Source organism: Nicotiana attenuata, chromosome 6 (genome assembly GCF_001879085.1).
Source record: "Nicotiana attenuata strain UT chromosome 6, NIATTr2, whole genome shotgun sequence".
NCBI lineage: Eukaryota > Viridiplantae > Streptophyta > Magnoliopsida > Solanales > Solanaceae > Nicotiana > Nicotiana attenuata.
The window spans coordinates 66085596-66093227 of record NC_031994.1 but is presented as its reverse complement, the minus strand read 5'-3'; positions in this window follow the sequence as shown (position 1 = coordinate 66093227).

Genomic DNA, 7632 nt, shown 5'->3' with positions numbered 1-7632 from the left:
GACTTAGGCCTATTCTCAAAATTCTCAACTTCTTTAACAATTTCTTCCGGTATATCATCTTCCTCTGAATCTGTGTCTGTTTGTCGCGTTGTCTCGTTGCATGTCACAGTCGTTGGTTCATCAAGATAAGTAATAGTAATGCTGTTTGAGTAAAGTAATGAGAGAAAATAATAAGAGAGAGATTTGTAAGAAAATTGAAATACTTTAATAAATTCCATAAGTGTTTTGAACATTGGAGCTCTTTCTTGCGAAAAAAGAAAAATGCGAAAAGAAAATAAACTTAATAAAGCAAAATAGTGCATAGTGCTTTGTTCAGCCTTGCTACCCCGAGGCACGTCGGGCTCTGGTGGTTCTGACGGTCCAGTCGCTGAGGTGTGCTCCTCAGCTCACAGCCTGTATGGAAGGACCTTCCTCCCCCTCCTCCTCGAAAATGACACAAAAATCCATATCATCCTCTTCCAGGAACAAATTCCTCATCGCTGCTAATGCTTCCTCTTCTTCTGACCCATAGATAACCTCGGCTGGTTGAAAAGTCTACTCTAGACGGGGTATCGGCTGCTCCAATGGATAGTAAGGGCCGTGCCAGGGTGGAGACCATTCCTTGAATTCTTCCCAAGTATACTCATACCCCAACCCGAAAGTGGTACCATGCTTCTTGAGCTTGATAGGCTTAGCGATTCCTTGGAGGTTTTTGCCAAGTCCTTTGCCAGGTTCATATCCGCTCCAATTCAGTATGCTTTCAATTTTGTTGTTCCACCATTTGTCTTTGTCGACTGCGTTGACCCGCTCTATGTGGTGGTATGTTTCCCCACCTAATCTTCTTCTTCCTCCAATTGCTGGAACGGTCTGGCGGCTATATATGGGGTTGCTACCGTCACCATGAATGATCACCTCCTGGTGATTCCATTCAAATTCCACTACTTGAAGTAGTGTTGATGCCACGGCCCCGACAGGATGAATCCATGGTCGTCCCAATAGCAGATTGTAAGAAGCGGGCACGTCTATCACTTGAAAATCAACATCGAACCAAGTGGGCCCCATTTGTAAACGTAGGCTAATTTCCCCAATAGTTGACCTTTGAGATCCTTCGAAAGCTTTGACGTTGATGGCCCCGTCCTTGATTTCATGCAGCCCTTTTCCCAATGTTCTAAGTGTTACCAGAGGACAAATGTTGAGACTAGAACCCCTATCGACCAGGATCCGGGTGATAAAATAATCTTCTTACTGCACAGTGATGTGCAATGCCTTGTTATGACTCAATCCTTTTGGTGGCAGCTCATCCTCGTGAAAGGTGATTTTATGACTCTCCAACTCTTGGCCCACCATGTTTGCCATTTCTCCTCCAGTGATGTTGCTTGGTACATAAGCCTCACTCACTTGTGTGCATCAGAACTTTCTAATAAAGCCAAGATAGAAGTTGTGCTGGTGTTTTGTTCAGCTGGTCAATGACCGAGTATTCCTTGGCTTGTATCTTTCTCCAGAGATCACCGGGTCCAGCTTCAATGATGGCTTGTCGGCCAGAGGTCTGCTTACTCGACTCAGCTAAGTGTTCTGGGGTATAAACCCTGTCGGTTCTTGTCCTACCCTGCGTTGCAACTGTTTCTCCGAACTTGGCTTTTCCTTTCCTTCTTGCCTCGGCTGTGTAGTCCCACGGTATAGCTTTTGTATGGAACGGTGTTACGACTGTCATTGCTAGTGGAATAGGCACCCTTGCCTTGGAAGGTAATACAGCAACTTGAAAGGGCTCATGCGCCTTTGGGGACCCCAACTGGACCTCGATTGGTGTTGGCGTCTTTGCGGAGGCTGGTGCTTCAAACTCAAGCGGTATGGACATGTTCACCTCAGCATCTTCAGAAGGCTGAATTTGGATTACAATCGGGTTAAGAGTAACTGTTGGTTTCTTTGGATCGTCACCTTCCGTGATCAAACTGATTGATCCTTTGGGATCCCAATCATCTTCTATTTCAATCATATGAACACTTCCACCCTTGTGGTCTGGTAGAGGGTTGCTGCGAACGTTCGGAGCAGGCTCCTTTGCCACGATAATCTTGTTATCAATTAAAGCCTGGATCTTGTCCTTCAGGGAGCGGCACTCATCAATAGTATGTCCCTTCATGCCAGAATGGTATGCACAGGTTTTGTTTTGGTTAATCCACTGGGAAGGGTTTTCAGGAGTTATGGCAGGGATAGAGGTGACATAACCAGCGGCTTTGAGTCTTTCGTGCAACTGGTCGATTGGCTCGGCAATGGCGGTGTATTATTTGGGAGGTCTGCGGTCAAAATTTGGTTGGGGTCTAGGAAAGTTTTGGCGAGTAGGAGGTGATTTATAGTGGGATGGTTGAGTGTTGTAGGCTTGGTAGACTTGTGCGGGTTGGGAATATTTGGGTGAAGTGGGTTGGTATGTGGGAGGTGGAGGTGATTGATAGGTAGGTGGTGGAGCTTGGTAGGAAGGTGCGGGTGCTTGGAAATTTGGAGTGGGTTGATACGTAAGTGGAGATATCGGGTAGGTCTGATATTTGACTGGTGATTTGGTTCTCTGTGCAACCATTACGGCACTTACGTCCCTCTTCTTGGATGTACCACCGGACTGTAGAGCCTTATTGGTGGCTTGCAAAGCTTCAAAGTTAGTGACTACCACTTTTGATGCCCTCTTCAATCCTTTCTCCCAGCCTGATGATGTCAGAAAATTTATGGTTCTCGATCAGCATCAATCTTTCATAGTATTGCAGATCCTGAGCCCTAACGAAAAACTTGTTCATCTGTTCTTCCCCTAAAGCAGGTCGAACCTTAGCAGCCTCTGACCTCCAACGAGTGGCATACTCGCGGAACGTTTTCGTAGGTTTCTTCTTTAAATTCTGAATGTAAAACATATCTGGTGCATTCTCCATGTTGAACCTGAACCTGTCCATGAAGTCGGACGCCATACTAACCCAGTTTGACCACTTCTTGGGGTCTTGGTTAATGTACCAAGACAGAGCATCTCCTTTCAAGCTTCTCATGAAAAGCTTCATTCGAATTCTCTCATCTTTCCCTACTCCGACCAACTTGTTGCAGTATGTCCTCAAGTGTACCCTGGGATCTCCTGTACCATCAGACATTTCGAACTTGGGAGGTTTGTACCCCTCGGGCAGTTCGACATCTGGTTGAATGCAAAGGTCTTCGTAATTCAGTCCCTCGATCCCCTTGCTTCCTTCAACACCCTGAACTCGGCTAGTCAGCTTCTTGAGTTCTGCGGCCAGATTCTTGATAAGAGAGTCTTTGTCATCAGACTCAGGTGCGTTTGAGGCGGGCTGAATGGGGTGTGGTATGGTTTCCACATAGATGGAGGTGTTGTGGTGATGATCATTTGTGGAGTTCAGTGGTTCGAGGATGAGCAGTGGGGTGTTGCTTGAAGTGTGGCATGTGTTGCAGTGGTGATGAGAAGTGGGTTGGTTTTGTGGCTTCGGGATGTTTTGAGGAGGTATGGGATTTTGAGTGTTGGGGAAGCTGATATCCTGGGTAGTGAGGGAAAATGACAAGCTTGCCAAGTTCCGAACTTGGTCTAATTCTTCCTGAAATTTCAATAACTTATGTTCGAGCTGGGAGGCACTTTCCTTGGAAACCTGAATACCCTGAGAGGTCTCTACCCTTTCAACTGAGCTCTCCTTTCTGATGTTGCTCAAATCTTCCATCTTTCCTTTGTTCTTGTTTTTGATAGGACACGGAGGAGGAGGAGGCGGAGGACCCTTGGATCTTGTGGAATATGATGACGATGCCAGAGTGCACGAACTAACCTTTGGGGAGGGGAATAAGCAAAAGTAAAACAAAAGGTAACAAGTTAGTAGGGATTGTGAGAAGAAAACGTTGCAATATTTAAACACATAGTGTAAGAATATAAATCGTGTCCTAAATTGGGAGCCTCGTTGTGCCCGAGGTAGGCCTAGCGACAAGTAGATTTGGGGAACTTAGAATGCTAAATGCCTCATTTTATTGATAAAAAGTAAGACGAATCCCAAAACGACACTAAATAACATGAAATAAAAGTGTCATTGGTGGCCATAGGCCTTATTACATTTGTAAAGCAAAAATAAATTCCTATCTACTTGGTCCCAGAAGGACCTTCCCCAGGTTGAATGCTCTCGTTGATCAAATCCTACAGCTCGCGTAGGTTCACCAGTAAAGATGTTTTTGCCAGGTGTTCTCCTTCATTTCCCTTAGAGTTCTGGCAGTCGGTGACTCTCTTCCTCACTTTTCCTTCCAATTCCAATAGACTGTATTCCAGATATTCCAACCTTTCGCTAGCTTTGGCGGATCTCTCTTTCCACTCATTGATTTGGTCATTTGATGGAAGACTCCTCCACCAGTCTAGTAGGAGTAGGGGTGTGCTAATCATACCGAAACTGGGGACCTCGTGCTTCATTTCTACAAGACAAAAGTGTTAGACCCTTACCCCCACCAGACTCGACTATTTAATATCAACAATTAGCATAAGAAGCATTTAGTTCTCCAAATGAATGCACAAAACGTGGTAGTGTCCGTTTGGGTTTCAAGGAAACCTAGTGGACTTTGGACAAGGCTATCTTAAAGAGTCATTATGCGGACAACATAACTAACTCGGCTAGGTTTGACAATGATGCATGCACAATTAAACAGAGTAGGGTTTCTATTGAGTATTAGACTGGTACCCTTGAGCGGACAACTTAAGAGGGAAAGGCACGGAACCGTCGACTACACCGTTGATCGACTGGTTTTACCGCAAATATGCCTTTGCCGGATTTAGGGGGTGATAATATTGGAAGGGCGCAACCACTCATTATAAGCGTTGCTATGGCATTTTGTTTGGCAAGAGTGGAATATGATGTTGAAAAAATGCAATACAATAATTAACAAATTGTCATGTACTTTCACGTTCATAACGTAATGATTACAATAATTGCTCATAATTACAACAGTATTGAAAGAAAGCGGTAAAAGAAAGCATTAAAGAAAAGAAACAAAGAACCAAGTCAGTTTCGTAATAGAAAAGATATAAAGACATTAAATAAAGGAAATAAAGAAGCAGTAAAGTCACAAGCATCATGAAATGGTAAAAGCCTAAAGAAATCCCCAGCAGAGTCGCCATGCTGTCGATGCCCCTTTTTCTAAAGGCAAAATCGGGTTTACGACATTTGGGCGGACAACTCTATTCCTTTTGGGAATTTGGGTTTGACATTTAGAAGAGTCGCCACCTAATGATTAAGTGCATTAGGACACTAAGAATTTAAAAGAAAGAAGAACCAAAGAATGGGTAAGGGCTTGAAATTATCTCAGGGGGAAGGTGTTAGGCACCCCCCAAGATCCACTAGTGTGGTTCCTGGCCATGTTACAATTGTGACTTTAAAACAAGTAAACATAAAAGACAACTTCCACATAACGGTTACAAGTAGGAATGTATAAAGGTTAAATAAACATGCTAAAGTCAAGAAATAGGTGGTTTCATAGTTGTTTAAAAGAATGTATAAGTGCAGAAAAATAAGGATCAAATAACGAGTGCAAACAATCAGACAAAATGAAGCGAAATGGGCGGAAGTTTAAAAAGAAAACAGTGCTGGAAATTCAAAGAGGTTTTAAATGATTTGAAGCGAAATACAAGGATTAAAGAGCTGGAAACTGACAGTTTAAAGAAAACAATAACGAAAGTACATAAGGAGGGAGGGGGTCCTAGGTTTATAAATAACATGGATCATCCACGCAACACCCGGTAACCAATTATATGCATGGTATTATCGCGTGATCATCATATCCATGTCTACCCTTCCCACCCCATTAAAGTATTAAAGCGCGGAATAGTATCGTTACTTATTGCAATAGTTTTAAAAGGATAAAAGTCTAGGCGACAAACAAAAATACATAATCAAATAGGGGAGAAGCAAACAACAATTAAGGCTCAAATAGGCCTCCTCACTTAAAGGCAAATATATAGCATGACTTCAAATACTGGTTACGGTCTGAATTAAATTTAAAAGCGTTAGGACGGGTTGATTTATCACATATTTCTCAGATGAGGATTCCGAATTAGCCTTGTCTGGTTGTAGTTATCAGAGCTGACACGGTTAATTAAAACCTAATGGTTTGCCTAAGTGAGACCTATAGGCATGATATCTAGCGGAGCGTACTGACTTTAAAGAAAGGATCACTGGTTTTATAGACAAAAGATCTGCAGATTTTAAACGAACTTACGACTGGTTTTAAATGTATAGATAAAATAGACGAGGCTGATTCGATTGATTATTCCTATAGGCAAGTTATCTAAGCGTTATTGGTTTTAAACGATTACGTAGATGCAAGAGTCCTATAGGCATGGTATCTAGAATGAAGTTGATTATTATTAGACCTATGATTGTTTGCCTAATGACAGGTATATGCAGAAGTGCAGAAAAGAAACCTATGACCATGATTTCTATATGCAGAAATGCAGGGACATAGAGACAGGATTTCTATATGCAGAGATGCAGAAATAAATGACCTATAGGCATGCTGTCTATGTGAATGCAGGAATTAAAAATCCTATAGGCAATTTATCTAAGATGAGAATGCAGAAGTTTATAGGTAACCTATAGGCATGCTGTCTATGTGAATGCAGGAATTAAAAAAATCCTATAGGCAAGTTATCTACCCTTTGCATACAATCATTCCCATCCCTTTACACTAGTCGTCCCCAATAGTTATTACAAATTATTACAGTCCAAAATGAATTGGAAAAGTAAGGAAATAAAATTACATCAGAAGTTCCAGCCACAACCAAACATCCTAATTCAGACTCAAAGTCCAACCATATGAGATAAACCAACTTCCAGGATCAGAACTTCCAAAAGCCTTTCTCATCCCTTGGGTGTGTCAAAGTTCCAAGGAGCTTTATGAACTCCAGGCAGTGCTTACACCCAATTATATTGCAGAATTAAGATTATGGTGCAGTGTGGAATAGCCNGGATTTCGGAATCAATCAATTAGTTGGAAAAACCTTTTGAAAGCAGAGTCCTTATATATAAAACACACAAATCAAGAAGGGATTGTCAAATTATTTAGAAGAGGGTTTAATCAAAGAAGGGTTCAGAATGATAAGCAAAAGTGGTACAAGTCCAATTTGTAGACTCACGAGGATTCTGAGAGTCCAGGGTCCCAAAGAGGAACCCTAACTCGCACACAAGAATCAAAATTGCCAAGAAACACCCAAATCTTAGGGTTTCGAATTGAGTCAGACAATAGAGATGAGAAGGCAAGCCGCTTGATAGAGGCTCAGGAGTCCTTTCCAAAGACTCATGAGAAACAAACAAACAAGATACACAGTTAAGAGCATGGAGAACACGTTTGAAAAACTCAGAATTTAACAAGTTCAGAAGAAAAAGATACAAACTTAGGCAAAAAAAGATGAATCATGCTTTGTAAGAATACAAACATAGTACAGTAACGCCAACAAAATCAAAGAACTCAATCGTAAACACATATAGCAAAGATTAACATGTGAGCATAGGAGAAAAGAAAGTAGAAGAACATTACATGCATAGTAAAAGAAATCGGACAAACACACATAAAGAAAGAACAAAAAGAATCAGAAAGGTATTTTGAAGAAACTTTTCGGAAACCCTAAATCGAAATTAAACGATTTTGAAAAAA